The sequence below is a fragment of the Eucalyptus grandis genome, chromosome 5 (assembly GCF_016545825.1).
Source record: "Eucalyptus grandis isolate ANBG69807.140 chromosome 5, ASM1654582v1, whole genome shotgun sequence".
In the NCBI taxonomy this organism is placed as follows: domain Eukaryota; kingdom Viridiplantae; phylum Streptophyta; class Magnoliopsida; order Myrtales; family Myrtaceae; genus Eucalyptus; species Eucalyptus grandis.
Window position 1 is genome coordinate 24,428,361 of NC_052616.1, and position 24,100 is coordinate 24,452,460.

At 40.0% G+C, this 24,100-nt stretch overlaps 1 long non-coding RNA gene across 1 annotated transcript; it reads left to right on the forward strand.

Moving 5' to 3' along the window:
* The first annotated feature begins 8,253 nt into the window (after window positions 1-8,253).
* LOC104425346 lies at window positions 8,254-22,546 on the forward strand. Its single transcript, XR_005551120.1, has 6 exons — window positions 8,254-8,650; window positions 21,304-21,416; window positions 21,534-21,690; window positions 21,829-21,915; window positions 22,048-22,237; window positions 22,346-22,546. It is a non-coding gene; the product is annotated as an uncharacterized LOC104425346 (long non-coding RNA).
* Window positions 22,547-24,100: the final 1,554 nt, after the last annotated feature.

The following is a 24,100-nucleotide window of genomic DNA, read 5'->3' on the forward strand; positions in this document are numbered from 1 at the left end:
CAACATCACTCAAGAACAAGTCATCCAAGCTTCGGTTCCCCCTCCTAATCACCCAAAATTCGACTTTTCTACAACATACATGTAACACACACACATGCAAGAGCAGCAAGAGGACTCCAACTTGCCTCTAGACCGAACGGACGACGGCACACGGCGGCGAACACGGCGGCGAACGGCGACGACTCCTTCTTCTCCCTCTCGGCTTCTCCTCTCTCAGCCACTCTCTCTCTCCCTCTCTCTCGCACGGTTTCTCTCCCTTGGCCGAACAAAGCAACCGGCCCTCTCTCTCCTCTTCTTCCCTTTTATTCCCCCTAAACCTCATCATTTGCAATCATTAGATTGCCTTTCATTGGCCAATGCATGAGCTCCTTCTTGCCACTTGGCAAAGCTCATGCATAGGCTTGGGCCTTCTTCTCTTGGGCCTCCTCTTGGGCCGGTCGACAGCCCCTTTCGTGGGCCTAATTGGGCCGACTAGCTTGGCCCATCAAGGCTTTGGTCAATGGGCCTAAGGCCCATCCTAATAAAAATTTAAATTTTCCATTTTATAATTTCTTCCATAATTTTTTTTTAAAATTTTAAATTCCACATGGCCAAAGTCTTGTGACATATTTCTTTATAGAAATTTGATCCATAAAGTGCATGGCCAAGCATAGATTATCATCATTAATCTATCTAATTTAGAATCTCATAAACACAAGCACAAATCACCTAATCTTAAAAGAGACTAATGGCTAAAGCATTAAACCATAGGTAATTTCATTACCTAATTAGAGGCTTTAACACACCTTATAGCTTGACTTTGAATTTTTGGGATGCCACAAGCTCGTAGGGGGAGAGATCTGAGGTAGGAGTCGAGCGAGAGAGAAAGCGGAGAAGGAGGTCAGATCTGGAACTCCAAGAGAAGGAGAGGCCGTCGGGACGTCGGATCCGGAAGGGGGAGACTCGTGGTCGCCGTGCCGGACTCTCGCTGCGTCGCCACAGCCTAACAAGCGAATCCCCGCAGCCGGGCCAAGCCGTGCCCCAACGCCACTGCTGCCCCAGATCCCGCCGTGCTGCCGCCGTGAAGCCCTCTGATTCGACACCTCGCCGCTGCTGTTCCCTCGACACCGCTGCTGCCGTTCCTAGACGTCCTACCGCAACCCCCCGACGCCGTCCTCGACGACTCGTCGAGACCCCCTGTCGTGTTGGGTCACCGTCACACCTCACACCGCCACTGTGCCGTCGCCTGCTGCGTCACCTCCATCGCCGTGTCGCCATTCTGCGACGTCCCGGCCATCCTTCATCGGCACCGTCAAGAGGTAAGGAGAAGGAGAGCCTTAAATTCGGGTCAACCGGGTTGGACGAAAGCCTCCATCGAGTAGGGTTTTGGCCGAAAGCCGGGTCGGGCGCACCTCACTCGAGTAGGGTTTCGGCTAGCTTGGGCTATTCGCGCGTGGGCCGGCTATTCCTTGGGCCGGACCCTTTTTAGAAAATAGGGCTATTTGGGCCGGGCTTGTTTTTAAAAGAACAAACAAAAAAAAAGAAAACAAAAATCCCGGGCCGGGCCTGTGTTGTAGGCCCGTCCGGTCTTGGGCGAACGGCCCGAGTTGGACCCAACCCAAGGATTCGACCCGGTTCGGTTTTATAATATATAATAATATAAAATAATATTTTAATAAATAAAATAAAAAATAATTTATTTTCCAGAAAATCAAAAAATAAAAAATCTCCATATTTTCCCAAAAAAAAAGCCAAAAAGTAAAAAAAAAACCAAAAAATGATTTATATTTCCAGAAAAAGATAAAAAAATCCAAAAAATGAGAAAATGATCCAAAAAGAATATTTTTCCTCTACAAATCATGGAAAACCCTCAAAAATCCAAAAATCCTTAGGGTTTGAACAAGATTAGGTACCAAAAGGGCATTAGTGATTAACTAGTGTAATTAAGTCCCCGATCCTAATTTCTCTAGTTGCGCAGGAGCGAGTATTTCTCTCAATACTTTGCATGGGTTTCTAATCAACCTACCCCAAATAGATTAGTGGCGACTCCGTTTTAAAAATTAACTTGCAGGTTAAAAACTTAGACTATTAAAGTCGTGAATTGGTGGATTTGGGAGAGTCCGGGCTAAAATAAACCTAGCCGAACCATTAGCCTCCGAAGGCGCCCGCTCCGATCGGGCGCCGAAAAAAAAAAGTGGTCGCGACAACGTACATTGTAGAGTGTTTAATCAACTAGAAAAGTAAAACATGCGGCAGCTATGCCTCATTTCCTTATCATTGATGGTCGTTTTGAAAGTATGGCATCATGTCATATCACATCAATTCTTAAGAAAACGTACATTGCAAAGTGTCTAATCAACTAGAAAAGTAAAACATGTGGCAGCTGTGCCTCATTTCCTTATCATTGATGGTCGTTTTGAAAGTATGGCATCGTGTCATATCACATCAATTCTTGAGAAAACGTACGTTGTAGAGTGTCTAATCAACTAGAAAAGTAAAACTTGTGGCAGCCGTGCCCCATTTCCTTATCATTGGTGGTCGTTTTGAAAGTATGACATCGTGTCATATCACATCAATTCTTGAGAAAACGTATGTTGCAGAGTGTCTAATCAACCAGAAAAGTAAAACATGTGGCAACTGTGCCTCATTTCCTTACCATTGATGGTCACTATTTGCTTTCAATTATCGTACTGCTTTCAATTGTTGTCCCCTCAAAATGGGCCTTTTTTGATGTTATTAACAGGCCTTTGGTTTTTGACCAAAAAAGAAAAAATAGGCCTTTGGTTGGATCAATGGTCTCTCTCTCTCTCTGGCTCGTGACACACACTCAATATTGAAATTGCATTAACATAAAACGAAAGAATAGCCAGAATGCATGCATACTTTGTATATTGCAAAAACGACACTCCAAAATTTCCATAATTATAATTTAGAATACTGTAATAAAGAAAAAGAGATTTGTATATCTAATTTAGAATTTATCATTCTTTTATATAGAATAATGATGATTTAGAACTTGAATACTTCTCCTTTGTTATCTTAAAACTTAAATTATAGTTTATGACCTAAATTGAATATATACTAAAAATTCAAAAATTATATTAAACAAGCAAAAATTTAATAATATGTTATATTTTAGGATAAAGCTTAAAATTATATTAAATAAATTAAAAATTCAAAACTCATCAAAATTAAAAATTATTTATGTCAATATTGGAGTCCGTGTGGATGGGTTGTTTCATATTCATCCACTCTTTTTCTGTAAATATTAAATCATGTCATGTCGCGTCAATCTTGACGAGAAAATGTTAGGTGCAATCTGCAGACCGTTTGGCAAAAATATGCCAGCTTTGCCTCATTTCCGTACTCACCATTGACGCCTTCAGCGCCACCGCGATGGTCCTCGTTTGCTTTCAATTATTGCCCTACTTTCGATCATTGTGCCCTGAAAATGGTCGCTGTTTGTCATTATTGATAGGACCTTTTTTTTTTTTTGGGTTCACTAAATAATTTCGTTGAATGCTGTTTCTGCTGCGCAAATTGATTTGAGGCGTACAGTCATGTTTCGTCCGTTGAGTTGGCGCGAATCCAAGGCAAAAATTTTAGGTGGCTCTCGCTCCATCAGTTTGTAACCGGATCCTCTACCTTTTGATAACTCTTGCAGCTCTTCCTTGCACGATGTGAACGGATCATATGAATGTCTCCCTATGCTCCTCCCTTGACATTAGATCAACATTTAAATTTCATCTGAAATCACAATGAACTAAGACGAAGGAAAGGCCGTAATGCATGCATATTCGAATCATGCATTAAGCTCCCAACTATGATGTTACGCACGAATTTAGAAAGATGGCCGGCTCAAACTCAATCCATGTGACCCATGTATGCAAGAGAGTATGGTAAGCCTGCATGGACCTCACGGAGGTAGATCACATGAAGTGAGACCCGACCGAAACCCCGAGCACCTAATTTTGGCCACCCTTCCCTATGTTCAACATGCACCTTTTTCCAAGTGATTCAAGCTTGGATATGTCATATAAAATGCCTTCATCCGATGAGCATGGTTCCAGAATATGCATAGTAAATTTCATGTTCCAATAAATGAGGAATCTATTTCTACGGATAAATTTCAAATGAAATCTGGATGAAACTTGAAGGCGCTCACTCTTATTTATGAGTATCCTTTTGCTACTTAAACCTAAATTGGTTTGTTGAAGCCAAAGCAAAGCTATGGACTATCCACAATTGGATATGGCAATCAAGTTCTTTTTTGGTTGTGGCGCACTTAAAAAGTCTAACTAGGTAACTTCAATCCTTTTTCATGTCAAAATCAAAAAAAAAAAAAAAAAAACAAATAAACCACAAAGTAGGCTTAATTAAAAGTGAGAAAAAAAAAACTAGCCTATTCCCTAATAAATCCTGGAACTTGTGATAGAGTATATTTCAAATTTTAGGATATGCAAGGTTAGTTCTCACTTTCACAAAAGAAAAAACCTATTCAAACGGGTATGTTCCAAGTTTCGATGGAATTTGAATGAAATCTGAAACGGCTTGTCTCATCTTAGATTCTCGCGGGGAAATTCCACCTTTGGAAGCAAGCGTTACCCTTTCCAGCCTCGGTCAAAATTAACTGCTCAAAACTGGGTATTTAATCTCCCGTATGCTTTTTGGATTTATTATGTCTTGATGCTCATGCTGTATTTGCTGGGAAAAGTATCAAAAAGTCCTAAACCTATTGCATTCGTACCAATTCAGTCTAAACTTTTAATTGGACCAATTCAGTCCTAAACCTTTTAATATCGGTACCAATTTAGTCCATCCGGCCAATTTTGGCCGGTCGGTCTGATGTGGACGTCGGTCGGTGACCGGACAACGACGTGGCAATTTTTATGATTTTTTAATTATTTATTGAATTTTTATTAATTTTTATTGATTTTTATTAATTTTTTCTTTTCTTTTCTTTTCTTTTTTCTTTTTCTTTTCTGCTTCTTCTTCTGGGGTGGCGGCGAGCCCGGTGAGGCTCGCCGGCCACCCCAGAAGAAGAAGGTAGAAAAAAAAAAGAAAAAGAAAAGAAAAGAAAAGAATTAATTAAAAAATCAATAAAAATTAATAAAAAATTCAAAAATAATAAAAAATCATAAAAATTGCCACATCAGCGTCCCGATCACCGGCCGGCGTCCCCACGTCGCAAGACGGCCAAAATTGGCCGGATGGACTAAATTGGTACCGGCATTAAAAGGTTTAGGATCTAATTGGTCCAATTGAAAAGTTTAGAAGAAGTGGTACCAATGCAATAGGTTTATGACTTTTTTGGTACTTTTCCTGTATTTGCTCAAAACTTATTCTAGTAATGAAGTCATGCTTCGTAGTTCAAAAAAAAAAAAAAAATTCGGCCATGCCATCTTGGAAACTTCAATTTATGCGATCTCTGTTGCTCACTTGCGGCCATGGCCAAAGCCCCGTAGGTGGGACTCAGCAAAAGATGATTTTTCCGTAAGTATTATACGCAGGAACAAATAAATCCTCTTTGATGTCGGGACAAAATTGTAGAAGTTATGGGTCGACGAAGATCTCCCGAGGCATCCCTCACCTTGATTGGAGATGGATTGACGCGAATCTCTATACTTTACTACGCTAAATTTATCGTTTTTGATGAATGAATCTCACGGCTGCACAGCGCAAGCATTGCGCCATCAAATTACACAATCCTCACCCAACTTAACGCAAAATCTGCACCGCATCCCGCCAAAATTTTGTTGATCCCTGTGTTTTTTCCCCATATGCGTCAAGTATTGATCTATATAATTTGTCCTTTAATTCGACCAGAGAAGTATAAAAATTTTACATTAATATGGTCATATATCCTTGGTGAATCTGCATTAGAAGGCATGGAATTAGTTGAAAGTGAGCAGCTTTGACAATGCCAAGCTGGTTGGAAGTACGCTGGCAACAAATTACTGGCACTTTTGGGACATTTGTACTCTCTATTAAGCCTAGGGTAGTCTTGGATCTCTCTCATTTTCTTATACTTACAAATCGACACCAGCGCATTTCACAACTAATATGGGACAGTTTTAACAATCTCCCCATTTCACTAGTGATGTGGGACAATTTTAATGTTAAAATATGTAAATAATAAACAACGTCTTTATTTACCAGTTTAAGTTTTTAGAACAGTTGGCGATGGTCCCATAAACCTATAACTCTCCCGTATGACTGTTGAGTCATTCTCACAATATTTCACACTAAACAAACCGCAATAACTTTGTAATTCTCCCACAAGATTTCACAATGAACAAATTACAATAACTCGTAATTCTTCTGTGTGACTATTGAGTGTAACACTAAACAAACCACAATAACTCATAATTCTCCCATGTAACTATTGAGTGTAACTTTTTTATATAACTATTGAGTTTAGACTTGTTAACCTAGACTGTAATACCAATATCAGTGGTCTTGAGTCTTTTTCATCCAAAAAGCTAGCTCAAAGGTGAGTTTTTCCCTCACATTGATAAATCGATTACTAGCTCATTTCACAATCAATATGGAACAACTTTAATGCATACGGGGAAAGCATTTGTGGTGAAGATGAACAATAATAAATGGCGGTGGCAGGCTCCGCTGAACCTAAACCTCATTCTACAGGATGGACACACTGGGAATTTGGAGGGGAAGCGGAAGGAGCAATAGATGGACACTCTTGTCGGTACATCTGTGATGACTTCGGCGAATTTTGGCATAAGATTTCCCCCACCGAAGTAAATGGGCATTTGAAGTCAGGACTCGTCGTTGAAGCCTAAAGGTGCAGTCTATTATGCAGCAATGCAGCCAAGGATTCCAAATGTCCACTGTCGACTAGGGGAAGAACTGCGAAAGCTGTTATCTGGTGAACTGATTAACCTGTGATAAGTTTCTATCATTGATAGGGTTGGTGGATCAATTTTCTCTCCTGAATATATCGTCTGGTTTTTTTGATCGAGATGTCTTTGTGTATTGTGGGATTATATCCGGGGACAGAAACGTAAGAGGCCTGGTCATCAGAATCAAAGGCTCATGGAATGAAAAAGTATGGTGGGTGGTAATTAGCCCACGACGTTGTGATGGCATGGTACAACCAACAAAAGAGTTGACCCTCTATAAATTAGGACCTGCCTCCTCTCATTTTTTACCCTTAATCAATCCTCATTCGCAAATCACTTCCAAAAGCTTTTGCTCTCTAAAACCGTTTGTTGATGTTATTCATTTCCTTTCTCCTTATTAAATTGTGATGCGTTCTAAATATCACAACGAAGAATAAACTACAATAACCATGTCCAATCATCCCCATTCTATTTGGACTTCATCATCCAATTGATGCAGGACTTGTTTTGTACGTTTTGCGATTTTTATATATGCGTGTCGGCACCAACCCGCAACATCCTGAACTCGATGATGATGAGACACGAGGATCTGATGATTGAAAGGAATTACAAGGGGCAAATGGTAGAAGCCAGTCCTCACCAAGACGCTTCCCCGGACGATACCCCTACCCCTCATTGTAAACCCCCAAGCAACTGTAGTGTCGGCTTCATGTAGAACAACGTCCAGCTCGCGATCGATCTCAATGGAGGCCATTTGTCTATATCCTTTTCAAACTAGAAAAGGATAACAATATATAATCTCTATTGCTGTGTGGGGAATATGGGTGATTTTTATTCAACAATTTATTTCTTTGGGTAACCGTAAAATCTTAAAGACTATTGTTTACTATTGCAGGCGTTCAATCAGTTTTCTTTTATTTTAAACTTCTAAAAATTTAGTAAAAGTAAGAGTTAGGCAATGAAGCCAGATGAAGGGATTGCCACCTTGACTCAATCAAACGACCTAGCTAGGCAAGCAGGTCAACTTGAATACTTAGGGCCTGTTTTTTTTTTTTTTTTTGGTCGAAAGAAGAATATGCATTTGATTAAGGAGTCTTAAAAGATAAAGACAAGATGGATTACAGTCGAAACATAAAATTTCCCATAGAGGTAGAGGGGGGTTTTCAGCCAATTTAGAGGAAGCTTCTTTGCTCGGTGGGTGCGTGCCAGCCAATCTGCTGCTCGATTTGCGTCACGAGGGCAATATATTACCAATGTGTTGTTGCACTGGGATAACTCCTCTCGGCATCGTTGAACAATTTCTTGTAAATTCCAAGGTGGCTCAGCCCGGCCCATCACGAATTCCACAACCGCGTAGTTGTCACTTTCGCATATCTAGAGAACTGCTTGACTTTTGGCTTCCTGCACGTGTCTCGACTGCATCTCTTTTAGATAGTAAATCCCGTGCAAAATTGCTTCGGCTTCTGCGTGTGGTGCCGAAGAAACCCTAGATTTAGCGGCGAAGCCGTCGACGGCACACCCAGCTCCATCCCGTGCTATTCCGGCGATCGAGCAGATGAACTCACCTGGAACCCATGACGCGTCAACATTCATCTTCATCTCCCAACTGTTCGGTGGCTTCCAGCGCTCCGGTAGGTATCGATTTGGGTTTTCTACTTTCTGATTCTTCTTCCCTCGGCTGAAAGTAATGGTTTGGGTTTGTGCGAGATCGAGGATATTCGCGGGTTGTGGGCGCTTTGCTCTGAAGATCCAAGTGTTCCGAGCCTTCCAGATCTACCAAAGAACCGCTCCGATGAACTCCCGTGCAGGTAAATCCCCTCGAGTCGAAAGCCTCGAGTAGCCATTGATCAAATCTCTTTATATGTTTCGTGATGTTCGTGCCCTGCAAACGGTTATCCTCCCATATCTGTTTTCTCCATTTACAAAATAGAAAGAGGTGTTATGTGGTTTCGACTTGTGAGTAACACAACAGGCATAATGGATCAGGGGTGATGTGTCTTTTGTAGAGAGTTTCTCTCGTGGGAATAGCATTTTGACAGATGCTCCAGAGAAAAGTTCTAATTTTCGGTGGAACTGCGAGACGCCAGATCTATGTCTGTCGTGACCAATTTTCCAGTGTGAACCACCTAGGGTTTGGCTAATGAATTGTTAAGCCTAGACTTAACTCGGGCTCTCCCAAGCTCATACCAATTCGCGACTTAAGTTTGAATTGTTAACATGCAATTGAATTTTAACTAGGAGTCGCCACTAATCTATTTTTGGTGGGTCGATTAGAAACCCTAGTAAAGTAACGGGAGATTTACTTTACTCCTACGAACCAGAGACTAAGGGTATGGGGACTTGGTTATGTTAGATTTCTCTAACACCCTTTCGGCACCTTTCTTTTATTTTGAAAAATGTTTGGCAAGCAATTTGGATTGATTTTAAATCTATATCCCTAACATGTGAGGTGTTCATGCAGGTGCGCAAACCACCAATTTAACATCCAAGAAAGCAATTAAATGATGCAGAACTTACCTTAAAGCAACGAAAGCATCTGCAGTGTTAAATTAAAATCCACATCAACAATCCTAGATATGGTTTCTAATTAACAAGCAATTTCTTTCTTTTTGTTTTCACTTATTAAACGAGACTATAATCCATATGCAATGCAATGCTTTTAATCTAATATGAAATCATATGGCATGGCAACATGTCCTAAACATATGAATAAAAATTTTGTGATCTCTTAATGAACATGCAATTGTTAAATATGCACTCTAAATTAACCAGGATGATTTAATTCTAATGACGTGTGATGCAATGCAATGACGTACAAGATTATTTTAACTAAAATGACATGCGACATACAATTTAATATGTGAGCTATATGTCACGCAACATTTATTAAATGACCTAAACTAATGATGGACAATTTATAATTAGAAATGAACCTAACAATAATCACTAAAATGACATGCATTTCATGAACCTAATTCTATATGACATGCAAATGACATTTTTTTATTTTAAAAATGCAATCTATCCTAGAAATTGCAACTAATTTATCCTAAGACAAATTTTATGAAATTTGAAATGATCTAGCTAGATTAAGATTCTATCTAATTTAAACTAGGGATTAAGTCATATTAAATCCTAATTTAAACTAAGACATTATCTAAATCTAAAATGCAATTTATCTAAAAAGATGATCTAAATTTAAAAAGAAACATGCAATTCTAATCTAATATGCACAATGATTTTTTTTTTTTGTGTTTTTCTTTAATCTCGAAATTAAAATTAATACATAATTAACATGCAATTCAAATAAAAAACTAACAACCTAAATGAATGCACTTTTTTTTGGATTTTTTTATTTAAAATTTCATAATAAGATTGCAATCCTAATATGCAAGATAACAAAAACAAACCTAATCCTTATTCGGATTTTCCTTTTTGATTTTCTTATTTAAAATTCGAAATCAGATTGCGATTTTAACCCTAAGACTAAGAATATTCTAAAACATACTTAATCCTAATTTGAATTTTTTTTTCTCTTATGAAAATAAAATTGATCCAAACACACGACATCAAATCAAGCAAGGCAATATTGATATCCAAAAATTGGCGAACCATATCTCGCGCATGAGATCGGGTTGACCAATTTTAAAATTAAATCGCGAATCAAATCTCAGGCTTGAGATTGGATTGTCGATTTTTGTAAGGGATTGCGAGTTGGGAAGGGAACTCGGAGCAAGGCTGGCAATCGGATCGGCAACGGCAGCAGCCTCGAAGGCGGAGCAGAGGTAATGCGGGCTGCATGGGACGTCGGGAAGGTAGGTGAAGCAGCAGCTCGAACCAGGACGCGAGGCTCGTTGCAGGAGCAGCAGTGGCGCTCGGGCAGCAAGGACTCGTGGAGCAAGGGCGCTCGGGCGGAGGACTCGGGGCCGACGAAGCAGCAAATCCGTGACAGCGAGAAGTGGAGCGGGGCGTCGGCGTCGGGGACGGGCGCGGCTGCGGGTCGGTCGAAGTGGGAGCGGTGGCGAGCGGATCACGGGCTGAGTGATGCAGCAGCAGCTTTGCCAGGATCTCGCAGGTTGCCGGTGAAGTGGAGGCTTGGCAGTTGCAGGGGCGTCGGAGATGGAGGCACTGCAGGCACGACGGGCTCTCGGAGCAACCACGCGGGTGCGGTGAACGGCGGTAGTCACGTGGTGAGGCGGAGGAGCTCCAGTAGTCGCGGATGGAGCAGCAACGTGGGGCAGCAAACTTGGAGAGATGATGAACAGTAGGGGTCAAATCACCCCCCTTTTTCTGCTTTTCCGCTTCTCCTCTGTCTCTTCCAGTCACTCTCACGTCCTCTCCTTTTCACTTCTCACTTTTCGCTTTTTGCTTTTTTTCTTCCTCTATCCCTCGGCAGCTTTTCTTCACCGGTTTCTCTCTCACTTTTTCAACTTTTTTTATTTCTTTTCTTCCAAAAAAAACCCCCTGAACCCTAGCGAAAAAGCCCCCCTATTTATAGAGAGAAAACCCCAGTCGGTTCTACGTACGAAGATTTGCATATATTGACCTAATCGCTAAGGATCATCCTTCGAAACGAAGAGATGTGCTCAACAAGAAAATAACCCCCAAATTTTTATGAAGATTTTTTAAAGATAATTCACTTAACTTTTGATTCGCTATCCGAAAATCCTTCAAAATCTCATTCCTCCACAAAATATTTTTTAACAACCTTTTTAAGAGATAAGTTAAATATCATTGTTACCCTAAAAAATAAAAATAAAAAATAAAAAAGTTAAAATTTAGGTGTCAACAGCTGTCCCTCTTTGAAGGTGAGCTCGTAGAGGTTGCATTCAAAGATAAATTGAAACCTAAATTTTGACCATGCACATGCATTGAATGACTTGATTTTTGATTTTTGATTTTTGATTTTTTTCCGGAAAATGAATTCCATTTTAAAATGCAATTAACATGATGCATGAAAATGCTAATGCAAATGCATGATGTGAAAGGAAAAGACGTACCTGCAATTTCTTACCAGTTAGTGCGGTAAAATATCTTGAGGTACATGATAAATCCCCATTTACTCTGTAAGTACCTAACTCTCACTCAGGTTCCTTGAAGAGTGTAACAGGTAATAGGTTGAGACATTGAGATTGAGAAGAACATTCACGTCCAAAGTGAAATGTTCAAAGAATTGAGACATCCAGATCCAGACTGAGATGCCAAGATTTCTGAACTCAAAATACCTAGATCCAGACTAAGGTATAATGAGAAGGATCGAAAAACATTCACATCCAGAGTGAAATGTTCAACGAAAAGAATTAAGACATCCAGATCCAGACTGAGATGTCAAGAGTTCTGAATTCGAAATACCTAGATCCAGACTAAGGTATAACGAGAAATGTTGAAAAAACATTCACATCCAGAGTGAAATGTTTAGACGAAAATAATTAGGACATCCAGATCCAAAATGAGATGTCGAAATTTTGGAAATCGAAATACCTAGATCCAGACTAGGTATACGAGAATAATTGAAAAACATTCACATCCAGAGTGAAATGTTTGAATGAAAATAATCAAGACATCCGGGCCCAGACAGAGATGTCAAGAGTTTGGGACTCGAAATACCTAGATCCAGACTAAGGTATAACGGGGAAGATCGAAGAACATTCACATCCAGAGTGAAATGCTCTAATGAAAATAATCAAGACATCCGGGTCCAGACAGAGATGTCAAGATTTTGAACTCGAAATACCTAGATCCAAACTAAGGTATAACGAGGAAGATCGAAGAACATTCACATCCAGAGTGAAATGTTCAACAAAGAGGATTGAGACATCCAGATCCAAACTGAGATGTCAAAATTTTGTAATGCAATTTGTATGCAAATGGTAAAGGAACCTACCCGGAATATCTTACCTTCAAGGAGGGTAGAGTGATTCAAGATAGTTGGTGTTACATGTTCAGGACCCGTACCTTTCTACGGTTGCCTAAAATAGTAACGAAGAGACTACTTTCCTAGGACCCGTACCTTTCTACGGTCGCCAAGTAGGGTAGTGTTTGGTTGTGTCTAGGACCCGTACCATTCTACGGTCACCTAAATGGGGATTTACCTTCCAGGACCCGTACCATTCTACGGTCGCCCGAATAGGGAAATAGATGTTGTCTAGGACCCGTGTCATTCTACGGTCGCCTAAACGGGGGTTTACCTCCCAGGACCCGTACCATTCTACGGTCGCTTGAATAGGGAAATAGATGTTGTCTAGGACCCGTACCATTCTACAGTCGCCTAAACGGAGATTCACTTTCTAGGACTCGTACCATTCTACGGTCACCTAAATAAGGAATAGGTGTTGTCTAGGACCCGTACCATTCTACGGTCGCCTAAACGAGGTTTTGCTTGGCTAGAACCCGAACCATTCTTCGGTCGCCCAGCCTTGCAACAGAGATCAACTGACCAGGACCCGAACCGTTCTTCGGTCGCCTTAATCAGATTAAATCTGGAGGAAAATCTTTGGGGGACAACTCAATTGAGTGTCGGTATACCTGTGCCACGACAAGTATTTAAGATATGGATAGAGATATACTTACCTGGTAACATCTCTGTTCCTGGGGAAATGTCTCCTGCAAAACATGGTCATAGGAGAAGCAATATGCATTTGTGATCACAAACATGCATTAATTTAAGGGAGGTTCATGCACTATGATTTATATCAAGCTTGCATCACCTAATTTCTATTGGGAAAGATTTCACAAAAAATGTTCCAATCTGAACACATGAGTGTCATGGATGTGCCAAATGGGGGACCTCTTGGTCTGAAAGGACTTTTCACTCATCCTCATTAAAATGGGTTGTTTTATCCTGACCTTTGATGCAGGATTTTTGACAATCACTCTATCTTTCATCATCATCATCATGCCAAACAAGGGTTCGAGCAATCTCGCAAGTGGTACGAACTTACCAATCTGAGAGGTCTTTAACAGGGACTGCAACGCTGGCTTGGTCAACGGCTTAGCAAAGGAGACTCTTTGAGTCGAGGCTAAAAAATGAATGATATTTCATAATCATCTTGGGGTTTACAAGCCAAGAAACATGAGAAATGAAGCAGAAATTATCTTACTCGCACTTCTTCAAGCGATGCTTCCAAACATATGAACTTTTACGTTAATTCAAGTGCCCTAATCTGAAGAGACTTTGTAAGGGACGTAACGTAGGTTGGGTTCATGGGTTGAGAAACGAAAGGATCATTTGGCTCAAAAAGTGTTTATGGGGTCAAAGTTGGTGATCATCTTGACATTTCTAACAATTTTCCCCCCATCGTCGAAGATTTTCTTTACATCACAACTCCACTGATTGCAACATCTCAACATTTGAGTTTTTTTTTTTTTTTTTTTTTTGAGTACCACCTTGTTGGGGATACGGCTCACTTCATCAAGTGTTTGATTTTTCTTTGGGCATTGGCCTTGCTTTTACCAGGCACACTGCTTTTTCATGCCCCATTTTTGCACTCTTTTTTTTGGACAAAGTCTTCATTTTTATTAGCATTGTAAATCATGCTACTTGAGTGGTTTGATCCTTCTTGCCTTGCCCCAGTGTGGGGGATGATCACTAACTGGGTTTAATGTGAAATGAATTCATAAGCTCAATGGGGCTATGCAATGGATAAAGTGTATAGGATAGAGAAAGAACTGCTCTTCGTCGTCCTAAGGCACTTTAAATTATCGTACAAGTCACACTGTAAAAGCAATACTCGAAGATTGATGCAAGTACGAGTAAGAAAATTCCTATCATTCATTTCAAATCTTGTCCCGGTATGAGATGATTCTTGACAGGGATAATTTAAAAAGCTCTTCATGTGTGTGGGCTCAAAGGGCTGAACAATGGATATGCCTGTAGTGTTTCGGGTAGCAGAAGAAACTGCCTCTCATCACCTTGGTTGACGTACCCTTTGCGAGATCACCTTTTCCTCATAGGCATGGAATTTTTCCACATAACTCACTAGGGGTTAGTGTATGAAACAGTGTATGGAATAGGGTTTGCCTTTCATCATTCCAAAGTATCCAATTTCACACATTCAATCCATCTCACATAATTCATCAAGGAAGAAAAATGCAAGATTTGCAACAAATTTGAACAATTCAATTCACTGGGGCAATTTACTCATCATAGAAATGCTTGCAGCTCAAAACATGACATGGCAAATTCTATCATGGATAATACTTCTTGAAAGCATTAGAATTTACTGGAGTTTGAAAACTCACGACCATCCATTTCTGCTAGGATGGCACCTCTTGGAAGTACCTTCCTTACGACATATAGGCTGTAATTTGGAGCAATCTTGCCCCCAAGATCTTCCACCTGAGAGTGATGGTTCTCTTTTACTTGCCCCAAATCTTTTTCATTGCAAGTGCGCTTTAAACTTGTTGATCACAAGTCAAGTTTATGATCATTGAAACTTGATACACTATTCTCAGATTTCCCTTGTCATAACGAGTTATAGAATTATGCTCTGAGACAAGAAGCAGATGAGTTAGACAAATAAACAGGTTTAATGCTACAAGCTTTGGGAAAATATATATATATATATATATATATATATATTTTAGCAATGAAATGCTTTTGTTTTTGAAAAAGTTTTTGGGAAGAAGCATGAAAGAGTCCAGCCCTCAGGATTTCTCCGTGGATAATAGTTTCTTTCATAGTTGGATATCGTCATTGGACTGGTTTGGAGTACCCCGTCATGCCCTCAAAATAAAACTTGTAATTTCATTGATATTCATCAATCAATTACATTTATTGAATGGAAAATGCGAATTCAAGTCCTAAAAAGAAAGTGAAAAAGAAGAAATCGAAAACAATCGCTAGATAGCAATAATAACTCCTAAAAAGCGATAAAATTCCTAGAAAGCGATAAAAATTCCCGCACAGGGGAATGTGCAAAAGTAATAAGTTACTCTTGTGGGCCAGGGCCCATTTCTTCCAAAGGTCCCTCATTAATGGCATTCACCATATCCTCATGCTTAGGTAAAGGATTCTTTTTGACGTTCGGTTGAGCGGTACTGAAGGCAAACGCCTTGGTGTCCAGTAAGTTTTGGACCTTATGTTTCAAAGTCAAGCATTCATTAGTCGAAAGTCCTACTTCCCCCATATAATACTCGCATTTCTTGGAGGGATTGTAGTTGGAAAATTTTTCAGCATTGGGTCACTTTGGCTCATAGGACAACAACCCCTTCTTTTGAAGAACCTTTAAGACTCAGGGGACGAGAGGGCCGGGAAGAGGAGTGAATTGCCTCTTAACAAATTGCCGAGGGCGGACGGTCGGCCTTCCCCTTGTTGATTCTTAGGGACACGAACAAGCGGAGGCTTGCTAGATTGTGCATATGTGACATTGACTTCCGTGCTTGGTTCTTTGTCTTTCTTCATGGTGAACCTTTTGCCTTGATTGGTTGGTTCATTGAACCATCCATCTCTTAGCCCAACTTCAACTGTTCACCCAGGGATAAGTTGGTTGAAGTTCTCAACGTACGTGCTAGCCATTCGGTTGCGAAACTCAAACGAGAGGGTCTTGACGAACAACTTCATCAGCTCCTTGTCGGCGAGGCTCCGGAGTGACTTGAGCCGCAGATTTCTCCACCTCACGGCATACTCCTTGAACGACTCGCTTTTCTTCTTCTCCATCCACTCAAGATCCTCTCGGGAAGGTGCAATATCCATGTTGAACTTATATTGCTTTATGAACGCATCAGTCACTTCAATCCAGGTGTCGAGAAGGTTTATATTCTTCATTATGTACCAATTCAGTGCAGGCCCAGTCAGACTAGCATGGAACGATTGAATCATGAGAGGCTCATTCTTGACATATTAGGCCATGCGTACATGGTACATCTGCAAATGAGCTTTCGGGTAGGAAGTACTATCGTACTTCTCGAACTCTGGCATCTTAAATTTCTTTGGCATCTTGACTTTCTCATACACTGACAAGTCGAACAGAAGTGAGCTTTGTGATCCTTGCAATTGCTTCACCTTCTCTTCTAGCTTTGTGAAGCGTTCATCTTGCTCCGTCTTAGGAATGTTATCAAGCTTAGCCTTTTCAGCAGTGATCAACGGTGGGTCATCTTCCAGCCCAGGCATGTTGTCGTCAATCGTTTGAACCTTGTTTGCTTGCTTCGGGATAACTACTTCAGGAAGAGCGGGTGCAGCCGTTGGATTTGCTTGGAGGAATTGGAGTTGATTCGTCACAAGCTGTATAAAGGCGAGTACTTGTTGGAGTTGAGTCTCCACAGCGGACATACGATCACGCATTTCAGCTTGATCAGCCATTCTAGCTCTTAATCAAGTGATGATGGGAGAGCGTGAAGGGTCCGTTATAACCTAATCCAAATGAATGAAAATAAGTAAATACGAGGTGTAAATAGAGAGCCAATCCATGACAACAATCTATTTTAGTCAAGAAAAGTTCACACATGAAAAGGATTTCCTAAAAATGGATTAAGAAAACAAAGACATGGGATGCCCCCAAAGGGACGAAATTTCCTAAACATGAACTAGGAAGAGCCAACACACAAATTGAAAACAAATTTCCAATTTTTTTTCAAATGATTCATTGCATGGAAATTTCCTCATTTCATTCATAATTGACAAATGAATTAAATCAATGATTGACCTAAATTGTCATGGACCGACCAAAAGTATGACAAAATAAGTAAATTGCATAGTATAGGGATAGAAAACTTACTTTACCAAGAAAAATCGACGGCAATCACATAGACATGCGCATGGTAAGTGGCTCGATTTCTAATCTATAAGGCTTATCAAAGTGAAGCCACAAGGATGATCAGACTAGCCACGGGCTTGTGGACTATGTCGGGTCCTCATGACTCCGGCTTGGTCAAAGAGCCGACCTGGGTCACGGGCATGCGGACCGAGGTGGGTACTCTTGACACCATGAAAGAAACTTCGGGATTGAGATGGGCGACTCGTATCGCGAGCATGCAGTCGAAGTGGTATCCATCTCAATACCATCCTAAATAATCCTATGCGGCCCAGGTCCGGCGGTAGGTTGTGTGTGCAAAGTGTAGTGATAAATGCAAAGCATGCATAGCAATTGAAATCAAACAACACTTCAATAAAAATAAACCATACATCCCTAACTCCAACCTGCAAGGCAAGGGTTAGCAATCACTTCCCCTTATACCTCCCAATCTGCAAGAACATTTAACACCTAAATGTTAGGGATGTACCTGGGATCCTCACTGCCAAACAAAAATATTTTTCAAAAAAAGAAAATTGGCCTAAGTCCACTAAGAGTTTCAACTCAAGTCCCCAACGGAGTCGCCAAGCTGTCGCAACCAATTTTCGGGTGTGAACCACCTAGGGTTTGGCTAATGGATTGTTAAGCCTAGACTTAACTCGGGCTCTCCCAAGCCCATACCAATTCGCGACTTAGGTTTGAATTGTTAACATGCAATTGAATTTTAACTAGGAGTCGCCACTAATCTATTTTTGGTGGGTCGATTAGAAACCCTAGTAAAGTAACGGGAGATTTACTTTACTCCTACGAACCAGAGACTAAGGGTACGGGGACTTGGTTACGTTAGATTTATCTAACGCCCTTTCGGCACCTTTCTTTTTATTTTGAAAAATGTTTGGCAAGCAATTTAGATTGATTTTAAATCTATATCCCTAACATGTGAGGTGTTCATGCAGGTGCGCAAACCACCAATTTAACACCCAAGAAAGAAATTAAATGATGCAGAACTTACCTTAAAGCAACGAAAGCATCTGCAGTGTTAAATTAAAATCCACATCAACAATCCTAGATATGGTTTCTAATTAACAAGCAATTCCTTTCTTTTTGTTTTCACTTATTAAACGAGACTATAATCCATATGCAATGCAATGCTTTTAATCTAATATGAAATGATATGGCATGGCAACATGTCCTAAACATATGAATAAAAATTTTGTGATCTCTTAATGAACATGCAATTGTTAAATATGCACTCTAAATTAATCAGGATGATTTAATTCTAATGATGTGTGATGCAATGCAATGGCGTACAAGATTATTTTAACTAAAATGACATGCGACATACAATTTAATATGCGAGCTATATGTCACGCAACATTTATTAAATGACCTAAACTAATGACGGACAATTTCTAATTAGAAATGAACCTAACAATAATCACTAAAATGACATGCATTTCATGAACCTAATTCTATATGACATGCAAATGACATTTCTTTTTATTTTAAAAATGCAATCTATCCTAGAAATTGCAACTAATTTATCCTAAGACAAATTTTATGAAATTTGAAATGATCTAGCTAGATTAAGATTCTATCTAATTTAAACTAGGGATTAAGTCATATTAAATCCTAATTTAAACTAAGACATTATCTAAATCTAAAATGCAATTTATCTAAAAAAGATTATCTAAATTTAAAATGAAACATGCAATTCTAATCTAATATGCACAATGATTTTTTTTTTTTTTTGGTGTTTTTCTTTAATCTCGAAATTAAAATTAATACATAATTAACATGCAATTCAAATAAAAAAACTAACAACCTAAATGAATGCACTTTCTTTTTTTGGATTTTTTTATTTAAAAATTCATAATAAGATTGCAATCCTAATATGCAAGATAACAAAAACAAACCTAATTCTTATTCGGATTTTTCTTTTTGATTTTCTTATTTAAAATTCGAAATCGTTGCGATTTTAACCCTAAGACTAAGAATATTCTAAAACATACTTAATCCTAATTTGAATTTTTTTCTCTTATGAAAATAAAATTGATTCAAACACAAGACATCAAATCAAGCAAGACAATATTGATATCCAAAAATTGGCGAACCATATCTCGCGCATGAGATCGGGTTGACCAATTTTAAAATTAAATCGCGAATCAAATCTCGGGCTTGAGATTGGATTGTCGATTTTTGTAAGGGATTGCGAGTCGGATTTCGGGCGCGAAAATCGGACTATCAATCCCTAGCTTGAGAGACTATTTCATGTTGGAACATTAATCATATATTTAGGAATAATCCTACTAAAGAAAAAAAGTAAATAAGCGAGAATAACATTAAAAAAAAAAAGTAAAAAAAGAACTACCTAATTGATTTCCTTTTTTTCCTCTTTTCCCTTTCAAGCTTCGTGTCCGTGCGGCGGTCATCGGCTCCGGTGGGGGGCGGATCGGGAGGTCGCGGGTAAGAAACTCCGGCGGCGGCGAGTGGCGGAGCTCGGGAAGGGAACTCGGAGCAAGGCTGGCAATCGGATCGGCAACGGCAGCAGCCTCGAAGGCGGAGCGAGAGGTAATGCGGGCTTCGGGGACGCGGGAAGGTAGGCGAAGCAGCAGCTCGGACCGGAGGCGTGGCTCGTCGCGGGAGCTTGCGGCGCTCGGCAGCAAGGACCCGTGGAGCAAGGCGCTCGGGCGGAGGACTCGGGGCCGGCCGAAGCAGCAAATCCGTGACAGCGAAGTGGAGCGGGCGTCGGCGTCGGGGACGGGCGCGGCTGCGGGTCGGTCGAAGTGGGAGCAATGGCGGCGGATCACGGGCGAGTGGTGCGGCGGCGGCTTTGCGGGATCTCGCAGGTTGCCGGTGAAGCGGAGGCTTAGCAGCTGCAGGGGCGTCGGAGATGGAGGCGCTGCAGGCACGACGGCTCTCGGAGCAGCCACACGGGTGCGGTGAACGGCGGTAGTCGCGTGGTGAGGCGGAGGAGCTCCGGGTAGTCGCGGATGGAGCAGCAACGTGGGGCAGCAAACTTGGAGAGATGATGAACAGTAGGGGTCAAATCACCCCCCTTTTTCTGCTTTTCCGCTTCTCCTCTGTCTCTTCCAGTCACTCTCACGTCCTCTCCTTTTCACTTCCCACTTTTCGCTTTTTGCTTTTTTTTTCTTCCTCTATCCCTCGGCAGCTTTTCTTCACCGGTTTCTCTCTCTCACTTTTTCAACTTTTTTTTTATTTCTTTTCTTCCAAAAAAACCCCTTGAACCCTAGCGAAAAAGCCCCCCTATTTATAGAGAGAAAACCCCAGTCGATACTACATACGAAGATTTGCGTATATTGACCTAATCGCTAAGGATCATCCTTTGAAACAAAGAGATGTGCTCAACAAGAAAATAACCCCCAAATTTTTATGAAGATTTTTTTAAAGATAATTCACTTAACTTTTGATTCACTATCCGAAAATCCTTCAAAATCTCATTCCTCCACAAAATATTTTTCAACAACCTTTTTTAAGAGATAAGTTAAATATCATTGTTACCCTAAAAATAAAAATAAAAATAAAAATAGTTAAAATTTAGGTGTCAACAGTGTCCATAAGTTACGTGGAGGCTGGAACGAATAGGATGCCCTGTGTTGATTTTTGTTGATAGTTGATGAAGAAGCCCTCTTATATCCACTCTTGACATAATATTTTCCTGTACTGTTTCCTGTCCAAACTATGATATCTGGCTTGGGGTTTTTGCTCAGGGGGATTGCTAAGATCTCATTTGCTATGTTTTCCTCAAAAAACTGTTGAATTATTGGCTGATTCCAAGCTCGAGAATTTTCATTGATCGACCTGCCACCATAGTAGGTTCTTGGTACGTTGCTTGTCCCCCAATAATCCCCTGTGATAACCATTTGTCCTCCCTGATTTTGATGGATTTTCCATCCCCTACTAACCATTTTGTATATGCTTTTATTGTATCTTGTCCCAGTATCAAACTCTGCCAGCCCCATGATGATCGTTGGCCCTTCTGAGCTGTCCAGAGATCGCCATGTGGAAAATAGATACCTTTTAAGACTTTGCCCCACAGTGCATTTGGAGAATTGTATAATCTCCATGCTTGTTTACCAAGCATTGCATGATTGAAGGTAATTAGATCTTTAAACCCCATCCCTCCTTCATCCTTTCTAGTTTTCATAACTTCCCAGTTTTTCCAATGCATTCCACGCTTTGCATCTCCTTTCTGCCACCAAAATGATGCTATTCGCCTTTCGATTGCTCTGCAGATGGACACTGGCAACTTAAAGATCGACATTGCATAGGTTGGTATGGCCTATACCACACTTTTGATCAAAACTTCCTTTCCTGCTTTGGTGAGTAACTTTTCTTTCCAGCCCTCCAACTTTGAGTTTACTCTGGCTAATATCCATGCAAACAGTTCTTTTTTTTTTATTGTCCCCATTCTGTAGGAATGCCTAAATATTTTCCTGTCTTTTCATAAACAGGCACTCTCAATTCTTGGGCCATATTTCTTCTTAGTGGTAAGGGACTATTCTTGCTGAAATAAACCCCTGACTTGTTTAAATTGACAGCTTGCCCCGAGGCGTAACAATACTGTTTAAGTGTAAGTATCATATTTTGACATTCCACTATGGTACCATCCAGGAAGAAGATAATATCATCCGCAAAAAGAAGGTGAGAGAGCTTAGGGCAAAACCTGTTTAGCTATATGCCTTTAATGCTACCTTCTATGACTGCTTTTTGCATCAGCCATGGTAACACATTTGAGATTAATATGAATAGATATGGTGACAGGGGATCACCTTGTCTGAGACCTCTCGAGGGGTTGAAAAAAGGGGTAGGTTCTCCATTAAGCTTCACACTGAATGTCACCGTTGTTATGCATTGCATTATTAGGGCCACCCATTTCCCAGAGAAACCCATTTTCAGCATAAAATCCCGAACAAAATCCCATTCAATTCTGTCATATGCTTTATGCATATCTAATTTGGTGATCCAATTAAGTGCCAAAGATTAAAAAAATGGCACTCAATGAGTTTAAGCTCATTTCAACTATAGCAAACATTTCCTTAAAAGATTCAATTATGTAAAAAACTCCCTTGCCAATTATTTTGCCAAAGCCGAATCCAAGCGCACACCACCATTGGCAATGTCATAGTTATTGAAGAAGGAATTTTTGGCATGTGCTTGTCATTGATTTGAGAGCAAGTGATCAGCTACCAATTATTTTGCATGACAAATCCATTTTAATGGAAGTAGTGTGTGCTTAATCTTGCCGGTGCTTTATTAATCCTCTTTATTTTGGATTTAGCTTTATTTGGTAATATTATGATCTTTGCTCTACTTTGATTTGATTTGCCATGAAAGTTTATATACTTCTCATGTATCATCTCAAGCAATAAATACAATTTTCTTTCCATGTATGGTGAGAAACTAATAATATTAAAATTTGCCTATAATACGAGCTAGGGAAAACGAAAATAGAATTTGTGGCAAATATGTTATCCCACACACATGGCCATTCCTTGGCCTCAGAATAGGGGTTAACCATCAAATTCTTTTACATTCTTTAACTCATATCATAAAAAAATTTAGAATAGCAGAATTCTGATGCACAAGTTCCACATTTGTGGCAAGTGCAGAGTATACTACCAAGATTAATAATAACATTCCTAGTTTTGAAGAATCATAGCAGGCATAAAAGGAAGAGAAGAAATAGGTTTTAAAGATTCATAGCAAACCACACAATATTATTTCTAGAAAAGGTGCATTCTGCCCCTTAACATTTACAAGCATTGTCATATATAGGCAAACACTGAAGACGATTTTACAGACCCATAATGGCCAACAATGGCCAATTATTCATTCTTACACTGACAGACGAAGATCTTACTTCTAGAAAACTTTGATTTTACATATTTCGTTTATGCTATAGTTCCAAATAGTGCCAAATTGTACCAAATACTACATGGACATTGCTGAATAGTGCCAAATAGTGTTTCTAGGCCAAATTTTCTTTCTCTTCACGTCTTTGCTTTAGACTTCTTTTTCCTTTGGTGCTTTAGCCTTCTTTTCTTGGAGGCTCTTTCACACTACTTTAGAATGCTTCAAAGGTCGTACTTATGGATTGGTTCATCATCGTCTGAGCTATCAGAGTCATCCCCATCTTTTTGTCTCCTGTTCTCTTTGATAAGTTTTCAACTTCGAGAGCTTATAGGTTGTGAGTGTCTGTGGCCTCTAGGGGTTGGTTATTGATGGATGGGATATCAATAATACTTTTTCCTAGATTATCTTTATATTGTTGCCTAAATGCTTCGAGGGGCTTCTCCACTTCTTCAATTTGTGGGATACCTTCCATATTTAATTTCGATGGCCTTTGTCTTTTGGATGATTGATGAGAGCTTGTTGAAACATCAGTGGAACTTGTTGGAATACCGGGTTGGAGTAGATACCCAAGTTGGAGTGATGGACTTTCCTTGTCTAGACCTAGTCTAAGTGCAAGCTATAATTCACCATAATCAAAAAGGTTCTTGTGAT